This window comes from Chrysochloris asiatica, unplaced genomic scaffold (assembly GCF_000296735.1).
Source record: "Chrysochloris asiatica unplaced genomic scaffold, ChrAsi1.0 scaffold00035, whole genome shotgun sequence".
In the NCBI taxonomy this organism is placed as follows: domain Eukaryota; kingdom Metazoa; phylum Chordata; class Mammalia; order Afrosoricida; family Chrysochloridae; genus Chrysochloris; species Chrysochloris asiatica.
In genome coordinates this window covers 7,796,784-7,822,302 of record NW_006408553.1, presented here as the reverse complement: position 1 = coordinate 7,822,302, position 25,519 = coordinate 7,796,784, and the positions used below count along the sequence as shown (strand labels likewise).

General features: G+C 40.4%; 1 protein-coding gene across 1 annotated transcript in view; it reads left to right on the top strand.

The window, feature by feature from the left end:
- The first annotated feature begins 20,227 nt into the window (after positions 1–20,227).
- Positions 20,228–25,519, top strand: part of AGPAT6 (1-acylglycerol-3-phosphate O-acyltransferase 6) — a 66,663-nt gene continuing 61,371 nt past the window's right edge. Inside the window, exon 1 of the mRNA XM_006859934.1 lies at positions 20,228–20,304. The gene's annotated coding sequence lies outside the window, so the exon portion shown is untranslated. The remainder of the gene's footprint in view (positions 20,305–25,519) is intronic.

The following is a 25,519-nucleotide window of genomic DNA, read 5'->3' as shown; positions in this document are numbered from 1 at the left end:
ATCAGATTTTTGTGATCCATAGTTGGGCTGCTTACAAGTCGGGCTGCTAATCTCACAGCCAGCAGTTCGAAACTACCAGTGGTTCCGCGGAAGCAAGATGAGGCTTTCTGCTCCCGTAAATATTCGTAGCCTCAGAAACCCTATACAGCGCCGCTATGAGTCACAACTACCACCATTAATATTTTCATTGGCTCATTTTCAGAAATATTGTCAGGCCGTTCTTCTTAGTTGGTCTTAGTCTGGAAGTTCCACGTAAAACCTTTTCAGCATTATTTGTTGTTAGTTGCCATCCCGAAAGTATAACTGTGTTGGATTTTCAAGGAGGTGACCTTTGGGAACCAAACTACCAGGCTTGTCTTCCGAAGCACTGCTGGGTTGGGTTCAAATCACCCACTTTTCGGCTAATAGTAGAGATTTTAACTGTCTGCCACCATCCAGGGAGTTTACTCAAACCAACATGGGTGTTGACTGGGCATGAGATATACTGTGTGGGAATTGAACCCAGGTCTCCCACAGGGAAGGTAAGAATTCTACGATGGCACCACCAATAAGGCAAGCTCCCTGTGGTCATTTTCTCTGTAAAGGTAGCGAATTCCTTGCCCAATATTTGCATGTTTCCTATCTCTACTGGAGGTCATTGTGGCACAGTGGTTATAGCACTCTGCTTGTAAACAAAACGTCAGCGGTTCCAACCCACCCGCCACTTCACAAGAGAAGGCTCTGGCAGTCTGCTTCCATAAAATTTTACAGTCTTGGAAACCCTACAGGGCAGTTCCACCTTGTCCTATAGGGTCACTGTGAGTTACAATCGACTCTACAGCTATGGATTTGGATTTTCTCTCCTGGAATTAAAACAAAACATATCAAAACATGCCACGTGCCCATTCAGTGGAGTGGACTCCAACTTATGGTGACCTCATGTGTGTACGAGTAGAACTGTGTTCCACAGAGTTTTCAATGACAGGATTTTTAGAATCAGATCTCCAGGCCTTTCTTCCCAGGCCCCTCTAAGTGGACTAGAACTTCCAACCTTTCAGTTAGCAGTCAAGCACATTAACCATTTTCACCTCCCAAAGAGTTCTCTGGAATATTACTCAAGACTTTTTTTGTGTGCTTCTGGGTTCACAACAGGGAAACATGATTTATTCAACTCCTAATCCCAGCAGAAGATCTCAAATGCCTTGCATTCTTCTCTCATAGAGGTAAGATCCTTTCCTGAGTAGCAGGGATGAGTGTACTTAAAAAAATGCTGGGAATTGTGCCCTTTACCATCTTCCGAGAAGTCTTGGGAGTGGGGAAAGAGACTAAATACAAAAAAGCTTTTAATACATAACTGTTTATAGGACCTAGCCAATGAGTATATGTGTGTGTTTAGAAATATTGTGCAGCAATTCTTACATTGAATATAGGAAGGCTGCAGTACAGAAGCCTGTCCCTTTATTTTCCTTTCCATTTAGGAAGAGCCAATTTTCTGGTAACCTGAAATATCCTTCTTGCTTTTTCAACTTTTACCAAAAGAAATGTTAAAGCACTCTCAACTGTTTATGTTGTAAACACCGGCCCTTGTTTTTTCCCCCTTTTTATCACATAAAGTATGGGAAAACTCTATCCCTTTCCACATCAAAATAGTGTACTTGAAAAAAAAAAAGGAAAGAAAAGAAACGCAAATACTTAGTGTTTTTTTTTTTTCTGATAATTTACCTAGATCCAGAACATGAACTGTTTTCATAGCTCCTGACTCTTTCCCTGTGATGCAGTACAATGATAAATTGAAAGTATTGCTACAAGATCATAGAAACCTTTATTAAACAAAATATCAAAATAGTCACAGTACTGTTACTTGACATGTCTATAATTTAGGTTTATCCACCTCTGAAGGCAATGTTTCCATCTCTCTAACCCTTCCTGTAAGGAATTCTGGTAGTGTAGTGGTTGGTTACAAGTCAGGCTGCTAACCTCAAAGGTCATCAGTTAGAAACTACCAGTGGTTCCTCGAGAGAAAGATGAGGTTTTCTGCTCCTGTGAACATTTACAGCCTTGGAACCACATACACGAAACACCACCAACAACAACAACGCTTCTTGTAGTCTTGGTGTGGCACTGTAGGATAAGCACCAGACTGCTAACTACAAGATTGGTGGTTTAAACCTATCAGCCACCCCTTGGAATCCCTATACAGGGTTGTTATGAATCAGAACTAACTCAATGACCCTTAACAACAACAATCCTTCCCTGAAGAGTTCTGTGCTCTTTGATTTAAACCACATCAAACAGCAGTCTTAATATCCTCAGGGAACTCAAATTGTGTTTCCTTTAAATGCTGTTTGAGCTTTGGGAAGAAAAAGACTGAAGGGACAAGATCAGAGCCGTAGGGTGAATGAAGTAAGATAGGACAGCCCTTACTACCCTTGAAGAATAAGCAGATACATTATCATGATGGGAAAAAAGGTACAGTTTCCTGGCCTATTTTGCACCAATGCAGTTTTCAAGTTTCTTAAAAATTCTTCATAATAAGCTCCCCTGGTCATCTTGTGTCCTTCAAGAAAATCTTTTAAGATGACCCACTGGATCCCCAAACCAGTTGCCATAACCTTCTGAGCTAACCTCTCTATTTTGAATTTAACTGGCCTAGCAGACCCCTTGGAAGTTTCTGTTTTGTTTGGATCCAGATCTCTAAATCATATTGGTAAATCCAAGACTCATCTCTGGTTACAATGTGTTCCATAAATTCCTCTCCATTAGCTTCAAACATGCTTAAAAGACTGAAGAACAGAGTAGCTCTTTTGAGCTATATGATCTTTGTATAACACTTTTGGCACCCATTGAACCAAAAGCTTGCTGAGGCCGAGTGTTTAATGTATCAAATCTGTTCTTCAGATCTCTAAATTCAGGTGGGATATATTCAAGCTCATATTTTGGCTCTCGTGGACTTGTTTTCATTGTCTTCATCTTCAGTTTGAATTTACATATGAGTAATTGATGGTCTGTTCCACAGTCTGCCCCTGGCCTTGTTTTGACTGATGATATGGAGCTTTTCAATCGTCTCTTTCCGCAGATGTAGTCAATTTGATTTCTATGTTTTCCATCTGGTGAGGTTCATGTGTATAGTTGTCTGTTATGCTGTCTAAAGAAGGTATTTGAAATGAACAAATCATTGGTGTTGCAGAATTCTATCATGCATTCTCCAGCATCATTTCTATCACCAAGGCCATATTTTCCAACTACTGATCCTTCCTCTTTGCTCCCAACCTTTGCATTCCAATCACTAGTAATGATCAATGCATCTTGATTGCATGTTTGATCCATTTCAGATTAAAGAAGTTGGTAGAATTCTTCTATTTCATCCTCACTGGCTTTAGTGGCTGGTGCATAAATTTGAATAATAGTGGTATTAACTGGGCTTCCCTATAGGCGCATGGATATTATCCTACCACAAACAGCATTGGACCTCATGACTTATCTGCAAATGTTCTTTTTGATGATGAATATAACACCATTCCTCTTCAATTTGTCATTCCAGGCATAGTAAACCATGTGGTCATCAAGATTCAAAATGGCCAATACCAGTCCATTTCAGCTCACTAATGCCTAAGATATTGATGTTTATGCGTTCCATTTCATTTTTAACAACTTCCAATTTTCCCAGATTCATACTTTGTACATTCCATGTTAATGGTAAATTGTGAAGCATTAACTTCCTTTAGGGTTACCTTATGGTCTATGAACTTTTCTCTCCATTTAAGAGAATCTATTGTATCCTGTAATCTGCTTGACATCCTTACCACCTGGATCTCTGTTCCTACATTTTTCCCTTCTTTGACATTGATATTATTTTGCTCTTCATTTGACCTCCCAGCTCCTTTGAATTTGTTGTTGTAGTTTTGTTCTGTTCTGGACTCTGCTATCCATTGTCTGAGTTTTAGGTGGTATTGCCATGCCTGTTAATCTCTGGTTGTTGCCTGTTCTTGTTGGTTTTCAGTCCAAAGAACTCCTTTTATAATGTTTTGAAGTGCTGGATTGGTTTTGATAAAATCTCTTAGATTCTGTTTATCCTGGAATGTTTTGATTGCACCATCATATTTGATTGATAGTTTTGCTGAATAGACAATTCTTGGTTGGCAGTTTTTTTTCTTTTAGGGTTTTGCATATGTCTCCCCATTGCTTTCTTGCCTGCATGGTTTCTACTGAGAAGTCAGAGCTTAATCTGACTTGCTTGCCCTTGTAAGTAACATTTCTCTTTTCCCTGGATGCTTTAGGATTCTCTCATGGTCTTTGATTTTAGAGAGCTTGATTATTATATGTCTTGGTAATTTTCTTTTAGGGTCTATCCTTCCTAGGGTACGTTCAGCTTCTTGAATCTTTATCTTCTCATCTTTCAAGAAGTTAGGGAAATTTCTTCCAGATGCTTTTCAACTATCTCCTCTGCGGACTTCTCTGATTCTTCCTGTTCAGGAATGCCAATAAGTCTTAAGTTGTTCCTCTTCATGTTATCCAGCATGAATCTTAGACTCTCTTCAGGAAGAGCAGGTTTTGGATTTTCCTGAGAAGGAATTCAGAAGAATGATATGGAAACAAATTCAAATGTTCCGAAAGGGGTGGAGGAAAACAAGGAAGAAGTCAAGAAAGTACTACAAGAGCAATCAAACAAGATCAATAAAGCATTGGAAAAAATTCAAAACCTGCAAAAAGAGGTCTAGATGATTAATAATAAAATATTAGAAATGGACAATACACTGAAAGGGGAAAGGAGCAAAATTGAAGAAATGGAAGCCAGAACAAGCGAGCTGGAAGACAAACTCTCAATACTGTTAAGATAGAGGAGCAAACAGAAAAAAATGACCAGTCACTGGAGAAGGATATCATGTTTGGTAAGGTGGAGGGTCAGAGAAAAAGAGGAAAACCCCCAGTGAGATGGATTGGCCAAGCGGCAGCCATTGATGGACTCAAGTGTGGCAACAGTAGTGAGGTTGGCCCAGGATCAGGCAGTGTTTCATTCTGCTGTGCATAAGGTTGCTATGAGTCGGTACTGACTTGATGGCACCTAACAACAACAACAATCCAAGCCATGGTATTTTCAATTTTCTCATATGCATGCAAAACCTGGACAATAAATAAGGAAGACTGAAGAATTTTTGCCTATGAATTATAACTATAATGTTATCAAAGAATATTGAATATGCCATGGACTACCAGAAGAACCAGAACAGAGTCCTGGTGTGGCACTGTGGGCTAATGCCCCAGACTGTAAAGCCATTTGAACTGCAAGGTCAGCGATTCAAGCTCACCAGCTGCTCCTCAGAAACCCTATACAGGGTCACCATGGGTTGACAGCACTTAACAACAACAACAACCAGAAGAACAGATAAATCTATATGGGAAGAAGTACAGTAAGATTGCTCCTTCGAGTTGGCTGGTCTGAAGTTTATTAGGAAGATGTGTGAACTCCTGAGCCCATGGGCACTGAACTAGCCCATTAGGGCTAGAGGTGAGAGTGAAGTAGCCAGCTTGTCTGAAGTGCAGGTAGGTGTACATGAACTCCAAAACTTGCAGCTAATACCCATTTGACCTAGCTTGGATGGCAATTTTGACCAGAACTGGAACTGAGGAAGATGACGATGTTTGATACTTAGAACAGGTACAAATTGCTACAATTTGACTAACTAGACTTTTGCCTATGAATGCTATGACTCACAATTCCAACTGGAATGGAAGGATTCTTCATATCAAGGAACAACTTTGTTTTCTCAGTGTACTAGGTTGACAGGAGAAATTTAGACATTGGCCATCAAAAATGGGGGGCTACAAAGGCACCAAGTGGCTGTTTCATGAGTGTGCTTAGTCACAGAATGAGGTGTCTAAGGTAGAATCCCTATTGAGTGGTTTCCCTCTTTCTCAGATGGATCTGGTGAAAGTGGATAGGGAAGGACAGTGATAGGATTTTATGATTCAATTGTGAGTAATTGTTAGGAGGACTAATTGTGACTGTCACACTGTAATTGTAGATGAAGTGTAATGAAAAGGGGGGAGTAGTTAATCCTTCATTTCAGGAACAGATGATTCCAGGTCCATCAAGAAGGAAGCGCATGAGTGGAGCGTAGATCCCTACCTAGAAAAGTGACAACAGCAAAGACAGTGGCTATGTGCCTGCAAATGTGCCCTTTGAACATTTAAACGAATATATATATAAACAGGGAGGAAGTAGGATAAATGTTGCAGGGAGGAGATTATAATCATTGAGATGAAACAAGGTGTATGGTTTGCTAAATGTAGAGCTGATGATCTTGTTGGTAAACCTTTACCCAATTTACAATAAAAAAGTTTAAAAAAAAAAAAGTGGTGAGACACACATTTTGGACATGTTATCGGTGAGACCAGTCCCTGGAGAAGGACGTCATGCTTGGTAAAGTTAGGATCAGTGAGAAAGAGTAAGATGCTTAATAAGATGTATTGACACAGTGGCTGCAACAATGGGCTTAAACATAGCAATCGTTGTGAGGATGACACAAGACCAGGCAAGTGTTTCATTCTGACTTGATGGCACTTAACCACAACAACAACACATGCCTCTCTCTACCTGTGATTTGCAATGCTTTGAGATCTTTAGGCTTTGGGAGAATTTAACATCATCTCAGAAATTGTTAAATCTTTCAGATTATTATTCAAGAATGATGTATTTTAGATAGAAGAGTTTTCTTACTTTTATCTACTCTGATCCTTGGCTTCTGTGGCTACATTTGTTGGTGCCAACTGCAGGCTATATAAACACAGTCAGAATGGTTGAGCAAGACACATTTATTTATTTTCCTCTCTGAATAGCCTGCCTCTGGCTGACTCACACTCTGTGTAAACAGCCACGATGCTCTGCCAGGCAGTTAACAGGGCAAAGATATAAGCAGCCAACCGCACAGGTTCCCAGAGACATTGGGAACACAGCTGAAATATCCTATTCAGATAAGGGATGCTATTGTAATCGCTATTGTTTCCTCCTAGTTCTGACTCCTTTAAGGCATAACCATGAATAAAGTTATGCTGTCAGAATTGGGATTCACTCTCTGAAATTAAAGATAGTAAGAATCTATAAGTACTGATCATAAGGATAGTTTGGACCACAGGTCAATGATTCAAACCCACCATCTGCTCCTCTGAAACACTATACAGGATCAGAATTGACTCGACGGTACTTAACAACAACATACCATCACTCATTTGTCAGTTTGTCGTACTGTGGTGGCTTGTGTGTTGCTGTGATGCTGGAAGCTATGTCACTGGTATTCAAAATACCAACACGGTCACCCAAGGTGGACAGGTTTCACCAGAGCTTCCAGACTAAGACAGATTAGGAAAAAAGAGAGGCAGACCACTTCTGAATGGTTAGCCACCAAAAACCACATGAACACCAGTGGAACAGTGTCTGATATAGTACTGGAAGATGAGTCCATCAGATTGAAAGGTACTCAAAATACAACTGGGGAAGAGCTATCGCATATAATTTTTATAATTTCTGATAACCATGTAGTTTTCACCTATAATTGAGTAAGTCCTAAGTAAAAGACATTCTGTTAAGTACTGAGAATAAGAATATAAAACAAAATTCACAGTCCAGTGCAGGGAACAGGACATATAAATAAACAATTATTGAAATAGAACTTTGTTAGAGGCACTGAGGAAGTATTGGGGAAGCACTAAGGATTAGCCCCTAACACAGTGTAGGGTGGAAATCAGAGAAATCGGCCTGTTGAGTTGATTCTGAAGTGAATCTTGAAAAGATGAATAGACATAAGCCAAAAATTATATTTAGTTAGCATCCAAAACCCACTCCCCACCCCCACAACCAACCAACCAACATGTCCATTTCCATTGACTTGACAGCTTGATTCTTTCTCATAGTGACACTGCCCCGTAAGGTTTCTGAGGCTGTACACCTTTACAGACGCAGACTGCCACCTCTTTCTCCTTCAGAGTGGTTGGTAGATTTAAACAGCTGACCATTCAGTTAGCAGCCCAGTGCTTTGATCACTACTTTGCTGTTGTTAGGTGTTGTCAAGTCTGTTCTAACTCACAGTGACCCTATTCACAACAGAATGAAGCCCTGCCTGGTTCTGTACCATCTTCACAATTGTTGATGCTTGAGCCCATTGCTGCTACCACTGAGCTTTCTTGGGGTATTCCTCTTTTTTGCTAACTCTTCACTTTACCAAGCATAATGTCCTTCTATAGGGACTAGACCCTTCGGATAACATGCCCAAAGTATGAGAGATGAAGTTTCACTATTCTGGCTTCTAAGGCACATTTTGACTGTACTTCTTCCAACACAGATGTGTTTGTTCCTCTGGCAGTCCACGGCACTTTTAATATTCTCCAACACCATAATTCAAATGCATCAATTCTTCTATGGCCTTCCTTATTCATATCCAACTTTCACATGCATATGAGACTACTGAAAATACCATGGCTTGGTTCAGGCTCACCTTAGTCCTCAAACTGAATTTTTGCTCTTGAACTCTTTAAGATGTCTTGTGCAGCAGGTTTACCTAATGTTGTCTGATTTTTTTTTTTTTTTTCTTTTTCATGCTTCCATGAGATTCGCATAACATTCTAATCACATAGCATCCTATTTTACAGAATGTATCATGGACATTAAGCAACACATATCTATACACTAATGGCAACACTAACTATAAATAGGCTTAAGACTAAAAACGAAACAACCGTAATGCTGCTTCCTTCTTTTAGAGGAACTGACTTGTTGGCAATTCCACCACCACCACCAATAAGTTGATTTGTTGTTGTTGTTGTTAAGTGCTGTCAAGTTGGTTCTGACCCATAGGGACCATGTATAGGGTTTCCAAGGAGCCACTGGTGAGTTTGAACTGCTGACCTTGTGGTTTAAATGACTTTGCAGTCCAGAGCATTAACCCACAGAGCCACAGATGGCAAATAGTGGACACTGCAGAGACTAGCCAGCTGGATAGTTGAGATGTCTTCTGTCACAAGTCCTGGCCATCGCATACATTGGTAAAGCCCCTGGGCAACATACAGTATGGTGGCTGTGTGCCTTGGAGTTGGTTCCGACTCACAGAAATCCCGTACAGGGTTTTTGAGGCTGTAAATCTTTATGGGAGCAGAACACTTCATCTTTCTCCCGTGGAACAGCTGGTAGTTTTGAACTGCTGACCTTGAGGTTCGCAGCCCAATTCATAACCACTGAGATCAATAGACGTATTGCATTGGGCAAATCTGCTGCACAGGAACTTTTTAAAGTATTGAAGAGCAGAGATGTCAGCTTGAGGACTAAGGTGCGCCTGATCCAGGCCATGGTGTTTTCAATAGCCTCATATGGATGCGAAAGCTGCACAGTGAATAAGGAAGACCGTAGAAGAATTGATGCCTTTGAGTTGTGGTGTTGGAGGAGAATACTAAAAGTGCCATGGACTGCCAAAAGAACCAATAGATCCGTTTTGGAAGAAGTGCAGCCAGAGTGCTCCTTGGAGGCCAGGATGGCTAAGCTTCATCTCTCATACTTTGGACATATTGTCAGGAGAGAACAGTTGCTGAAGAAGGATGTCATGTTGGGTAAGATGGAGGGTCAGAGAAAAAGAGGAAGACCCCCAACGAGATGGATCGGCCAGGTGGCATCATTGATGGCATCAAGTGTGGCAGTGGTGGTGGGGTTGGTCCAGGATCGGACATTGTTCTGCTGTGCATGGGGTCGCTATGAGTCGGTTCCAACTCGATGGCACCTGACAACAACAACTCTCCCAGAGGTCCTAGCTCCAGAAAATTTCCATCACACCTTGCGCCCACAGTAAATTTTTCTAGTGTGTGTATTTAGATGAAGCTCAATTGATGGCTCATTTATAAAAATTACTTTGAGCTTTTCTCTGTTGTAAGTCAGGCTACACTGCTCGGGAAGACAGCACATTCTCTACTCTTAAAGTCGTACTGAATTTACTGGTGTCAAACAAGATTATGCCTTTGGATGAAACTTTCCTCTTATTCAAAGCCATCATGAGGTCTTTGGTTCAAGGCTCTTCTCAATTTGCTGTAGTCATGGGGTCTTTCTCTGTTGTAAACTTAAAGGTGCTTAATGAGGTAGGGCCATTTGATAAATTGATACACACATTTGCTGCACTCATAAGGCCTTTGTCCAATATGAAGTCTCCAGTGTTGATGAGGCTGGATGTTGTTGTTAGGCACTGATGAGTCAGTCACTTATACATACAAAAGAGCAAAACATTGCCCAGTCCTGTGCCATCCTCAGAATCCTTGCTATGTTGGAGTGGATTGTTGCAGCCACTGTGTTAAACCTTCTTATTGAGGGACTTCCTCTTTTTCACCAACACTCTACCAAGCATGAGGTCATTCTCCAGGGAATGGTTCCTCTTGACAACATGTCCAAAGTATGGAAGAGAAAGTCTAGCCATCCTTGCTTCTAAGGAACTTCTCCCAAGACAGATTTGTTTGTTCTGGCAGCCCATGGAATATCCAATATTCTTTGCCAACACAATTCAAACACATCAATCCTTCTTTGGTCTTCCATTATTAACTGTTCAGCTTTAGGTGTAGCTAAAGAATTTTCCACATCAAGCTATTTCTCCAGTATGAATCCTCTGGTGCTCACTCAATAAGCATGGAGTTGTGCCTAGTCTTTCCCACATTTGCTACACTTGAAAGACTTTTCTCCAGTGTGAACTTTCTGGTGTTGAATGAGTTTGAAGCACTGGCTAAAAAATTTCCAACAGGTGCTAGACTTATATGTAATTTTTCCAGTGTGAGTTCACCAGTGTTTAGTGAGGTTTGAGTTGTGGCAAAAAAAACTTTGTCACATTTGCTGCACTCATAAGCTTTTACTTCAGTGTGAACACTCTAGTGCTTAACAAGGCTGGAATTTTCACTAAAAAAATCTTGCACATTCATTGTACTTAAAAGGCTTCTCTCCACTGTGAAGTTTTTGGTGTTGAATGAGACTAGAATTTTAGCTCAAGAACTTCCACATATTACATTCCTAAGTAAGGCCTCTCTCCAGTGTGAACTCTCCAACTATTAATGTTGCTGAGCTTGTGCATTGTCTGGGTTCTTGAACGCTGCTTCCATGAGTGTTGATGGTAGCTGCAAGCAAAAAGAAGTCTTTGGCAATTTCAGTCTTTTCTCCATTTAGCATGGTGTTATTTATTGGCCCAGGCGTGAGGTTTCTGTTTTCTTCATATTGAGGTGCAACCCATACTGAATGCTGTGGTCTTTGATCTCCATCAAAGCATTTTAAGTCCTCTTCACTTTCAGCAAGTAAGTTTGTATCATCTGCATATCGCAGGTTATTAATGAGTCTTCCTCCAATCCTGATGCCACATTCATCTTCATATACCCCATCTTTCTGGATTATTTGTTAGCATACAGATTGAATAAGTATGGTGAAAGATAATAATCCTGGTGCACAACTTTCCTGATTTTAAAACATTCAGTGCCCCCTTGTTATGTTCAAACAGCTGCCTCTTGGTCTATGTACAGGTTCCACATGAGCACAATTAAGTGTTCTGGAATACTCATTCTTCACAATGTTATCCATAGCTAGTGATGATCCACACAGGAAAAACCTTTGCATCATCTATAAAGAACAAGTAAACATCTTTCTGGTATTTTCTGCTTTCAACCAAGATCCATTTGATGTCAGCAATGATATCCCACGTTCCATGTCCTCGTCTAAATCAAGCTTGAACCTCTGGCATTTCCCTGTTGATGAATTGTTGCAGCCATTTTTTGAATCATCTTCAGCAAAACTTTACTGGAATTTGATATTAATGGCACTGCTAGCTGATTTTCACACTCTGTTGGGTCACCTCTCTTTGGAATGAACACAGGTAAGGATCTCTTCTAATCAGTTGTCCAGTTGCCTTCTAAATTTCTTGGCATAGATGAGTGCGTGCCTCCAGTGCCACATCAGTTTTCTGGAAGATTTTAATTTGCATTCCATCAATTCTCAGAGCCTTGTTCTTTGCCAATGCCTTCAGTGTACCTTGGCATTGTGGTACTTCTTCCTTTATTACCACTGGTTCTTGATCATATACTACCTGTTGAAATGGTTGAACATCGACCATCTCTTTTTGTTACAATGACTCTGTATTCCTTCCATCTTTTGATGCTTTCAGCATCCTTCAATATTTTCCCCATAGAATTCTCTAATATTTCAAATCAAGGCTTGAATTTTTTATTTCGTTCTTTCACTTGAAAATTCTGAGCATATTCTTCCCTTTTGATTTTCTAACACCATGTCTTTGCATATTTCTTTATAATGTTTGACTTTGTCTTCTCGAGCTGCCCTTTGAATTTTTCTGTTCAGTGTTTTTAACTCCTCATTTCTTCCTTTGGCTTTAGCATCTCTACTCTAGAAAGCAAGTTTCAGAGTCTCTTCCTTTTTTGTCTTTCTTCTTTCTTGTCTACTTAATGACCTTTTGCTTTCTCCCTGTATAATGTTCTTGATGTCATCCCACAACTCTTCTGGTCTTTGGCCATTAGTGTTTAATGCATCAAATCTGTTCTTGAGATGGCCTCTAAATTCAGGTGGGATAAGTTCAAGGTTGTATTTTGGTTCTTGTGGTCTTGTTTTCATTTTCTTCAGCTTTAGCCTGAACTTGTATATGAGTAATTGATGGTCTGTTCCACAGTCTGCCCCTGGCCTTGTTTTGGCTGATGATCTGGAGCTTTTCTACCCTGTCTTTCCACCAATGCAGTCAATTTGATTTCTGTGTATTCCATCTGGTGAGGTCCATGTGTGTAGTCATCTTTTATGCTGTTTAAAAAGTTATTTGCAATGACTAAGTCATTGGTATTGCAAAACTCTATCATGTAATCTCTAGCATTATCTCTATCACCAAAGCCATATTTTCCAACTAGTGATCCTTTTTCTTTGTTTCTAACCTCCGTATTCCATTAACCTGTAATTATCAACTCATTCTGATTGCATGTTTTATCAATTTAAGACTGAAGAAGTTTGTAGAATTCATTAATTTCATCATCACTGGCTTTAGTGTTTGGTGGGTAGATTTGAATAACAGTGGTATTAACTGGTTTTCCTTGTTGTTGCTGATGTGGGTTTCTGAGAGTGGCTGGTAGGTTTGAGCTGCCAACATATGGTTATAGCCCAATAATTATCCTATTGCATCATACCAGGGCTCTTGTAGGTATATGGATATTATCCTATATTTCAAGCTAGATCTTGAAATGTTCTTTTAGATGATGAATGTGACGCCATTCTTCTTCAATTTTCCAGTCCCAACATAGTAAACCACATGATTTTCAGATTTTAAATGGCCAATACCAGTCTGTTTAAGTTTACTTATGCCTAGGATCTCGATTGTATGTGTTCCCTTTCATTTTTGACAACTTCCAATTTTCCTAGATTCAACTTCATATTCCATGTTTTGGTTACTAATGTATGTTTATTCCTATTTCTCCTCATTTTGAATTGTGTCCCATGAGAAAATGTAGGTCCTTAACGTTTTACTCCATTTGTGTCATCATGGTCAACTCTACTTTGAGGAGGCAGCTTGCCCCAGCTGAATTTTGAGTGCCTTCCAACCTGAAGGGCTTATCTTTCAGTACTATATCTGACAATATTCTGGTGCTATTCATAATGTTTTCATTTTCTGGCACTAAATCTGAAAATGTTCTACTGGTATTCATAAGTTTTTCAGTGGTTAAACAATCAGAAGTAGTTCGCTTTTCCTTCTTCGTTTGTCTTAGTCTGGAAGCTTAGCTAAAACCTGTTCCCCATGGGTGACTTGGCTGGTATGTTCGTGTGGTGCTGTTGAATCAGCACTGGACTGTGAACCACAAGGTCAGCAGTTCAAACCCACAAGCTGCTCCTTAGAAATCATAAAAAACAGTCACTATGAGTCAGAAGCGACTCAACAGCATTTAATAACAATGACAAAATACCAGTGGCATAGCTTCCACCTTCACAGCACCATGTAAGCTACCACAGTATGACAAACTGACAGACAAGTGGTAGATAGTTTCTGTAGTACAAAATTACTTTCATTTAGAATATGAAATACATTCAACAATATTCTATAGACATCCAAATTCACAATGACAAGAACCTTAGTTTTGGATATAAGCCTGGCTATATTATGGACAATAGGACTGTTGTATAAATAAGCAAGTTTTGTGTCCGATTTTTTGAGTATCATTTGCTTATTTAATCGGTCACATTTTTATTCCTCATAACTAAATGTATTCTTCATATCTAAAATGAAGGTGACAATGATCTGTCCAGATCATTGACCTTTGCAAACAAAACTTTAGTGCCTAAGGGAACTATATTAACTCCTGTTTTTACTGGCTCCATTTTTCAAGATAGCTTTTCTACACTAAAGAAGTTTTGAGAATTTGCCAGTGAATGTGTGCATACTCTACCGTGTGTTGATATTCAAAAAAACGAGTCTACTATTTGGATAGATAAAGGGTTCATCAGCAACATTCTTGTTGAGTCCATACTATGTGTGAAACTTTTTTTTTTTTTTTACTAGAAAAATATTATGCACAAGGAAGTATCATTGTTGTTAAGTGCTTTGGAGTCAGTTCTGACTCACAGCAACCCTGTATAGGGTTTTCAGAGCCAATCTTTGTAGAAGCAGAATGCATCATATTTCTCCCAAGGAGTTGGTAGGCTTGAATAGTCAACTTTGTGGTTTGCAGTCCAATGCATATCAGTGCTCCCCAGTATCTATAACAGATGGTAAGAATTGTGAGGAAATTTCAACACAAATCAAAAGGAAAATAGAGTAGATGGGTGGACAAATACTAAGTCAAGTTCTGGGAGCAGAAAAAGAGATTAGATATATGAAACCAAAGAAGACATGAGATGTGATGGCCACTTTAAAACACTGTCCCCTAGTATCATAGTTGTTGTGGTTAGATGCCATCAAGTCAGTACCAACTCATAGCGACCCTATGCACAACAGAACGAAACACTGCCCAGTCCTGGGCCAACCTCACAATTGTTGGCTACACTTGAGCCCATTGATGCTGCCACTTTGCCAATCCATCTCACTGGGGGTGTTCCTCTTTTTCTCTGACCCTCCACCTTACCAAGCATGATATCCTTCTTCACCGACTGGTCCATCCTGACAATATGTCTGAAATTTGGCCATCCTGTCCTCCAAGAAGCACTCTGACTGTACTTCTTCCAACACAGATCAGTTTGTTCTTTTGGAAGCCATGGTACTTTCAATATTCTTCTCCAACACCATAACTCAAAAGCATCAATTCTTCTACGATCTTCCTTATTCAATGTCCAACTTTCGCATACATATGAGATTATTGCAAATACCATGGCTTGGGGTCAGGTGTAGTCCTCAAATGGACATCTTTGCTCTTCAACACTTAAAAAAGGTCTTGTGCTGCAGATTTGCCTAATGTAATGCTTTGTTTGATTTCTTGACTGCTGCTTCCATGAAAGTTGATGGTTGTTCCAAAAAAATGAAGTCTTTGACAACTTCAATCTTTTCTCCATTTATCATGGTTTTATTTTTGGTGCACTGGTGATGATTTTTGTTTTCTTTACATTGAGATGCAATCCATACCGAAGACTGTGGTCTTGATCTTTAGCAGTATTTTAAGCCCTCTTCACTTTCAGCAAGTCAGGTTGTATCATCTGCATATCGCAGGTTGTTAATGAGTCTTCCTCCAATCCTGATGCCACGCTTTTCTTCATGTAACCCAGCTTCTCAGATTATTTGCTCAGCATACAGGTTGAATAAGTATGGTGAAAGAATACAACACTGTTGTACACCTTTCCTAATGTTAAACCATTTGGTGTTCCCTTGTTCTGTTCGAACAGCTGCCTCTTGGTCTATGTACAGGTTCCTCATGAACACAATTAAGTATTCAGGAATACTCATACTTTGCAATGTTGTATATAGCTTGTCATGATCCAGACAATTGAAAGACTTTGCATAGTCAAATAAAGCACAGGTAAAAATCTTTCTGGTATTCTCTGCTTTCAGCCAAGATCCATTGAACATCAGCAATGACATCTCTCATTCCACGGCCTCTTCTGAATCCAACTTAAACCTCTGGAAATTCTCTGTCGATGTATGGTTGCCATCGTTTCAGTATTACCTTTAGTAAAATTTTACTCGCATGGGTTATCAAAGATATTGTCCTATGATTTCTGCATTCCATTGGATCACCTCTCTTTAGAATGGGCACAAATATGGATCTCTTCCAATCAGTTGGCTAGATAGTTATCTTCCAAATTTCTTGGTATAGATGAATGAGTGCCTCCAGTGCTATGTCACTTTGTTGAAAGATTTCAATTTGTATTCCATCAATTCCCAGTGCCTTGTCTGTTGCCAATTCCTTCAATGCACCTTGGACTTAATAAAGAAGGAGAAGATCAAAATTGATATCAGAAGAGACTTTGAAAATTGCTCTCCAGCACAGAGATGCTAAAGCAAATGGAAGAAATGAGGAGGTACAAAAGCTGAACAGAAAATTTCAAAGGTCAGCACGAGAAGACAAAGTGAAATATTATAATGAAATGTGCAAAGACCTGGAGTTAAAAAACAAAAGGGAAGAACACATTCAGCATTTCTGAAGCTGATGGAACTGAAGAAAGAAATTCAAGCCTCAACTTTAATTGAAGGATTCTCAGGGCAAATTATTGAGTAATGCAGAAAGCATCAAAAGAAGATGGAAGGAATGCACAGAGTCACTGTACCAAAAGGAAATGGTCGATGTTCAACCATGTCAAGAGGAAGTATATGATCAAGAGTATCATGGTGGTTGGTGGTTATGTGCTGTGGAGTCGGTTCCGACTCACAGTGACCCTATATAGGGTTTCCTAGGCTGTGTGTCTTTATGGGAGCAGAAAGCCTCATCTTTCTCTTGAGAAACCACTGGTAGTTTCAAACTGCTGACCTTGGTATTAGCAGCCCGACTCATAATCACTACACTACCATGTTGTGTTGTGAAGTATCATCGAGTCAGTTCCAAGCCATAACAACCCTGTATAGGGTTTCCAAGGAGCAGATGGTGAGCTTGAACCACCAACCTTGCAGTTCAAATGGCTTTACAGTCTGGGGCATTAACCCACAGTGCCACACCTGGACTCCACACAACCATAGAGGATACAAAAATGTATGATGCCCAGTTTCTTCTCTCATGGACTTTGATCTAGTTGACGATTAGACCGTCCATGCATTATTTATCTTTTCATCATTGGATTCCAGTAAAATGTTGGGTATATAGTAAAGGTTCAGTGAAGGTGTTAAATGAGTGAATGAATGATTTAATGACTGAATGTGTTAACTCCCAAATAGGTATATTTAGTGTGAGGATGAGTGGAGTGGGCCAGTGTTTTAGAGCAGAGCCACCATTCTTTTTTTTTTTTTTTACTTTTTATTGTGAATGAGTGAAGGTTCACAGACAAGATCATCAGTTTTACATTAAACAAATCATCACATTTTTTTCATCTCAGTGATTGCAATCCCCTTCAAATAACAGCAGTCATCCCAATTCCTCCCTGTGTTTCCTATTTCCATTCCACTCACCTTCACATCCCTTCTCAACTTTGTCCTTAGATAAAAGTTGCCCTTTTGATTTTGAATGATTGACCATTCTGTGGTAGGCAAACCTTATTAGTACTGTTGCCCCCCTCTATAAACCTATCTACTGCTTGACTGCAAACTGGGCCACGAGAGTGAGATTCTTTCCAGACCTGAAAGGTGGCCGAGGGCCATAGTCTCTGGTTCCTCCAGTCTCTGAGTAGTTAAATCAGTCTTTTTTAAAAAAAGAACAATTTTGAGTTTTGTTCTACATTTTCTATCAATTTATCCAGGACCTTCTAATGTTATAATGGTATCCCTTCTTTCAAAGTAGTTGGGAGTCGTAGCCTGGGACCATCTAGTACTCCTGGTCTCAGAGTTGTGGAAACTGCTACTCCCATGATTCATTAGCCTGTTGAACTAATTTATGCCAAGCATCTTCAATTCTCATCACTCTTTTTACTTCTGCACATGGAGAGACCAATAACTGGACCTTAGGTGACCACTTGTGAACTTTTAAGATCCCAGATGCAGAGCCAACATTCTTATGGACAGATTTTGAAGTCTAAGAATGTGGAATTTCTCCCACATATTAATATAATGGGTGTCAGGGGTGCAGACCACATAGTGGGAAATTGTCAGATGACTGTCAATAAAATTTGTGTGCAGTGTTCCATTATTTTTAATAAAAATATCCCTGTGATCACAATGAAAATTTTTTTGTAAACCTGGCTTACATGTATCAATATATCTGTAAGACTAAAACTCTACTAATTTACTTTTTGAACCTTTTAATGAGCTCAGGTCAGAGCTGTCATTATTACCCAATTACTGTGATGACTTGATCACATGGTTTCGTCTACATGAGTTAAAAGCACACACTATTATTTCCACTGCTACCATGTTTTTATAGTCTTTGATACTGTCAAATTTTCTGGCGTTTCAGCTACAATATTGTGGTAATTAGTGTTTGTCAACCCTATATAATTTTTTTTTTTTTTTTTGGAGGATGAAATAGTAATTAAAGAAAAAAAGAGAAAAATTGTAAAGGCTTCAACTCAGTTACTAATGTTGTAACTAATAGTATAGTTCAATGTGGAAAGGTTTTATAAAACAATTTTGCTTTTAGTATTAATATACTCTAAGACATATTACATTTAAGCAATTTGTAAGCATATTTATCACATATTATTTTATGATTAAAATTGATAATACCATTACTAAGGATTGTGCCTGGTCTAGTATGGGAGGAGCTCCATGAGGGCGGGTATGAGGGATCAACACCCTAAGTTCCCACACTGGGTGATGCCAACGGTAGTGACACCACAGAATCTAACAGGAGGTTTCAGAATAGACTGGGGAACAGGGTTGCAGAGAGGGCTGTTTAATCAAACCATACCAGACCAGTTGTTCTTGAGTAGAGCTGACTGCTGGAGAACTCATCTGCTTTATGGTAGAGGCAAAATAATACTAATAATTAAGAATGGAAGGTATAGAACTAATTTTTGAGGATGTTTGGGTTAGGCTTTTGAAGTCTGAGAAGATGGTGAGAAATATATGTGTAAATCTCCAGCAAGCACCACTTAAACTTTAGCAGAGAGGCTGGGTCTAAGTTTAGGTAGGCATTGGAAAGTGACAGTTGTCAGGGAAAGTAGTGGTGGTTGGTTTACAGCAACCCGTTGAAACATGTTGGCTTTACTAGTAAAGTAAATGAAATTTAGGAATGATGAGGACTAAGGTGGTGGTAGTTACCATTTTCTTGATGTGCCAGCCCTTTGTTAATTTCTTTACACGTCTACAAGGCGTACCTCTGTGATTAAATGCTAAGTGAAATGTTGGTAGTTGGAACCCACTAGGTGCTTTGCAGAAGATGCAGCAGTCTGCTTCTGTCAAAAGAGTTTTTGTTAAGTGCCTTCGAGTCGGTTCCGACTCATAGCGACCCTTTATAGGGTTTCCGAGGAGCAACTGGTAAGTTTGAACCGCCAACCTTGTGGTTCCGCAGTTCTGTGCTGATCCTACAGCGCCACACCAGAAGTCCATCAAAAGATTTACAGCATTGGAAACTCTGGGGCAGTTCTACTTGGTCCTATAGAGTCACTATGAGACGAAAACGACTGGAAATCAATGTTTTTATTTTGTTTTATTTTTTAAATCTTGCTGCATACAACAGCTCTTGGATGACAAGATAATTTAGTGACGCAAACCTCTTCTTCCTCATTTCCCCCTCTCAAGAACAAACGTGTGTACCTTCGGGATTGTCACCAGTATTCAGGCCCAGAAGCATCTCAGAAACGTGGCAACCCCTCTTTAAGTAGGCGCTCCCCTTATCAGAACAGGGATCTCCGTGGAGCGTTAAGGCGAGGGATGGGCGACTGGGGCAGGGCACTTCCTCCAAAGCAAAGCAACAAGACCAGCCTCTCCGACAAGTGCCTCGCCCCGGACAACAGTCCCTTGCCCGCCAGGGGGAGATTCCGCGCGTCCAGAGCGTGCCCACCTGTGGGGACAGGCAACGCGACGTCCTCCCCCCGGGGCCTCCACCGCCCAACTAGACCCGACTCATCGCACGCGAGACGCAAGGGTGCGGAGCGTGAGATTAGACGGCGGGAGGGGTGTGGATGAGACGCGAGGGTCACGTCAAAGCGGCGTAGACAAAGGGCGGGCGCGCGCACGTCCTTACGTACGCCTCGGCCAGCGGCGGCGGGCAAGGGCGGGAGGAACAGTCAACGGAGGATTTTGGAGCTCCACAACCTCGCGGTCGGTGAGTACAACTGACCCGGCCCCTTCCTAAATGTCACTGGCCTCAGGGGAGTTCAGAGATGCCTGGGGTCCGGGGTCAGGCGCCCAACGAGGGCCCTGCGTTCCGGGGACACCATCCAGACGTCGCTCTAGCGTCAGAGACACCATTGCCGTTTTCCTGGGGTTTCCCGGACCGAGATGGAACGTTCCGCCTCCTCCCCCGCAGTGGAACCGTCCGCGCCCCTCCCCGCTAGAGGGCTGGCGGCGGTGCGGCTTCTTTCCCTGCTGCTGAGTTGTCGCGGTATGTGTGGGTGTTTCGGCCCGCCGGTAGGCTCGCCCTCCAGGAGGTGCTGGCTCCCCGCCATTTCCTTCTCCGTCAGGCCCCCTCTTGGAGATGGACTCGTGTGTCTCCGCTGTGCCTCCTTACCGAATCCAAGTTGCCCGGCAGCCGTCCCCATCCTAACGTGGAGGAATTTCCAGCTCACGTGAGAGCTGCCAGAGATCAAGGCTCCGAAAACTATAATTTCTTCTTTGACTATTCTGTTTTTCCTTTTTCTTCACGTGAATAGTAACCTTTTTTCTCCTTTGGATTTCTTAGCCTCTGAAATTCCTTGCCTTTCTGTTTTTATTTTACATCTTCCAAGGCATGCTTTTACCACAAGGTTTTGTTCCCTCATTTTACATTTCAAAGAGGGTTTTAGGTTTTGTAGTTTGAAAGCTATCAAAAATACACTGTATAAAACATACGTTGTTAAAGTGCCGTTGAGTCGGTTCCGACTTATAGCGACCCTCTTTGGAAAAGGAGCGGCTGGTGGTTTTGAACTGCTGAATTTGTGGTTCAGACCGACTGCGATCCAGTGTTTCGCCTACAGCACCACAGCTTTTTGAAAATAAGCTTCAGGCTGTTCTAGTTACCGGTGCCTCTCACTGCTGATGCCCCCTATGACATAGATGCTTTGTAATCCATAACTTTTTGAATTGAGTTAAAGAGCTTTTTTTTTCTTGTTCGCTTTGCTTAATTCTGCCTGAACTTGGAGCATATCTGCTTAGTTTCATGTCTTGTAGATTCTATCTCCACTCAAGGGAAATGGTGTGAAAAGCAATTATCTTAGGCCAAAAACCGTAGAAAATAGTCCTGTAATACTGCCAAGCCTCTATTCTTTCTTTCTTTGACAGTGATGGCTTTATTTTTTCTTTTCCAGTTTTGTATAGGGAATTTCAAATACATAAAAGTAAATAGAACAGTGTCATCTAGTCTCATAATCACTTCTGGCTAATCCTGCCCCACCCACATCCGCATCCATTTCCACCCTCCCTATTTCTTGGATAAACACTTGGTACTTCAATTGGAAGTGAACCTTGATTTGTCAAAAGCAGCTTTAGATTGGGATGAAAAATTTTAACTATTGTATAAAACCATAATGTACTGTTTCGTGAAAACAGTTTACTATTACAGATTTTTCAAGTAAGCAGCACATGATTGACTTGGAGAAGAACCGGAAAAATAGATTTAAAATATCAATTTGCTGGAGGACAGGTTAAAACAAAAAGGACTTCAGATCCACATGAGAACTTCCAGATCACCTTGTCCAACTTTCATTTTTTTGATACAAGCTCCAGAGAAGTTCAGAGACTTCTCCACAGGTCAAAAGGCAGAATTAAAGCTGGAAACAACATCTCTCACACTCCTCATTCAGTCTCTCCAGTGTACCATACTGCCTGACATTCATTTCTCTCCGGAAAGAGTGATTTGTAGAAGGGGAATGACTGAAAACTCTTATAACATTCAGAGTTTGGATGAGAATATATGAATTTTTCCACCAAATCCTAGGGTAATAAAACTAAGCATATATCTCAAGTTTATTTCTTAAAATAGGCTTAGGACAAATGAGAAGTTATAATCATAACTTTTAGGAAACATGAGAAAATTCTGGTCTTGGTATACACTAGACTGAAAATCACATGATTTAAAAATATTTAGATAACATTCACATTTGTTTATTAAAGCATTATTAAGGGAAACCAGTGTGGATCTGTTTTGGAAGAAGTGTAGCCAGAGTGCTCCTTGGAAGCTAAGAGGCCCAAACTTTGTTTCTTATACTTTGGACATATTGTCAGGAAGGACCAGTCGCTGGAGAAGGATATCATGTTTGGTAAGGTGGAAGGTCAGAGATAAAAAAGAGGAAGACCCCCAACGAGATGGATTGGCCAAGTGGCAACATCAGTGGACTCAAGTGTGGAACAGTAGTGAGGTTGGCCCAGAATCAGTCAGTGTTTCGTTCTGCTGTGCATAAGGTTGCTATGAGTCGGTACTGACTCGATGGCACTTAACAATAACAGTGTGGACTCTAGGATAAGCACTGGACTGGTAGCAACAAGGTTGGAAGTTCACACCCACCAGCCGCTCATGGAAACCCTACACAGGGTTACTATGATTTGGAACCGACTTGGCAGCACACAACAACCAGGGAAACAAGAATGATTTGGACTGCACCCTTAGAGAGTTTTGCTCTAAATAGCAGAGCTGTAACATCATGCCATAAAACATTCTTTATGTCATTGTTAAGTGCAATCGAGTCAGTTCTGACTCATAGCAACCCTGTATAGGGTTTCTGAGAAGTGTCTGTGAGCTTGAACTGACAACCTTGCGGATCACACCAACTTTGCAGTCCAGAGCATTAACCCACAGCACCACAACAGGACACCTTTATGTCATTAACATAATTTGTACTGGATGAACTATGGGATAGGCTCTTTTATAAAAGCATGGTATACATTCCCTATCATACTCTCTGCTATTAAGTTCTTTATATCAAAAATGCTTTTTCAGTACTCTGGTAGCATAGTGGTTACAAATCAGGCTTCTAACCTGAAAGTCAGCAGTTTGAAACTACTAGCTGTTCCATGTTAGAAAGATGAGGATTTCTGTGCCTGTAAAGATTTGCAGTCTCAGAAAGAAACCTGTACAGGATCACTATGACTTGGAACTGATTCCACGGCACATCACCACCACCACCACCATACTTGGACTTACTTTTTCTTGACTTTAAAATGAATGTATTCTACCACTCCAACTATTGTTGTGAATGCAGGAATTCTTTTACCTAGAGTTATTTGAGTTTGTATAGAAGTTGAGATTATTTAGTATTGTCATGTGACTGACTTGTCTATAAATTTGCATTCAGGATGTGAGCTTGTGACCTAAATATAGCAATTGTTGTGCATATCCAATTTATGGAAACAACTCATTGCTGTCAAGTCAGTTCCACTTAGTGATGTTATAGTATAGCACAGAATTGCTCCTTTGGGTTATGGAGATTGTAAATTTTTACTGGAGTAGACAGTTTTATCCAATTTGTAGGAGCAGTGGTTGGTGGATTTGAACTATTGTCCTTATGGTTAGCCCAATGCTTATCCCACTGTGTCAGCCTCAGAGTTCCTTAGTTTATGGAAGTACCCCTGAAATAATTATAACCTTGGTGGTACAGTGGTTAAATACCCAGCTGCTAACCAAAAGGTCAGTGATTTGAACCCATCAGCTGTTTCATAGGAGAAAAATGTGGCAGTCTGCTCTCATAAAGATTTGTAGCCACAGAAACCCTATGGGCCAATTTTACTCTTTCCTATGACTTCATTCTTCTTAAATCAATTATCAACACTCAGGAAAGCAGCAGTCAAGAAATCAAACGACATAGTGCATTAGACAAGTCTGCTGCACAAGACCTTTTTAAAGTGTTAAAGAGCAAAAATGTCAGCTTGAGGACTAAGGTGCGCCTGGCCCAAGCCATGGTATTTTCAATAACCTCATATGCATGCGAAAGCTGGACAGTGAATAAGGAAGACCATAAAAGACATTGATGCTTTTGAGTTACGGTTTTGGAGGAGAATATTGAAAGTGCCATGGGCTGCCAAAAGAACTAATAGATCCGTTTTGGAGTATGTGCAGCTAGAGTGTTCCTTAGAGGCCAAGATGGCCGAACGTTGTCTCATACTTCGGACATATTGTCGGGAGGGACCAGTTGCTGGAGAAGGATATCATGTTTGGTAAGGTGGAGGGTCAGAGAAAAAGAGGAAGACCCCCAACGAGATGGATTGGCCAAGTGGCAGCATCAATGCACTCAAGCGTGGCAACAGTAGTGAGGTTGGCCCAGGATCAGGCAGTGTTTCGTTCTGCTGTGCATAAGGTAGCTATGAGTTGGTACCGACTCGATGGTACCTAACAACAACATAAGGTTGTTATGAGTTGGGATCGTCTTAATGGCAGTGTTTTCTTTTAAAGATAAGAACTGGCTATGTGAGGGTGAGTGGTTTGTGTGTTTTGAGTGATTTTTTTTATGTATGTTTTGGTTGGCAGAGTGCTTTGCCTGGTGTATTAGGATTTGAGCCAACTTGCTGACAAGTTTCTGCTAAAGAATAAAGCATTTTTCTCATTTGTGTGCAAAAGGCTGCCTTTAGAAAAATTCTCTTTCTGGAGTAGAAGCTGGAAGCTTGAATTGTATCACAGAGTTGCTTCTTCAAGAAACACTAGAACCCCATCAAAGAAAGTCATTTAGTTCTTACTGTATCATTATACTGATGGAGAGGACTTGGCCAAATGTCATTAATTCCATGTATCACTAACCTATGCAGTAATACTTACTGTAGTATAACTAATGTTTGTTAAGGGAATAGAACTTTAAAGTTAGAAAGAATATTTGTAAGTGTTTGGAGTTTTTTCTAACACCGTTAATATACTCTTTCTCTTTCAAAACACATACACACACATTCACCTGTCCCAAGGCTTGTCTCTTTTCTCAGCACACTTTTTTATTTTGTCTTGCACAGTAGTTACTCTATTTGGATTATACCTCCTATTAAACTATGAGCTGAAGATCTGCAGTACTAGAATAATGTTTTGTATATAGTAAGTGATGATAAATTTTTGTGGACTGTTTTCATTAAAATATATTTCACTAGTAAGGTAACAAAACCAGGGAAGCCAAAAGACTAAGACCAGACATTAGCAGAGTAATGCCTAGAACCTAAGAAACCTGAGTTATGAGCCCTTTCCATTAGATTGTTTTCTTCATACTTCTTCATACGTAGGGAGGGAAAAAGGTAATACATATATTACCTTTTATATATCCCTCACACAGAGCCCATTATTGCTCAAGGTAATACAGAAACGGCTACAATCATACATTGACAGAGAACTTCCAGAGGTTCAAGCTGGATTCAGAAGAGGCCGTGGAACGAGA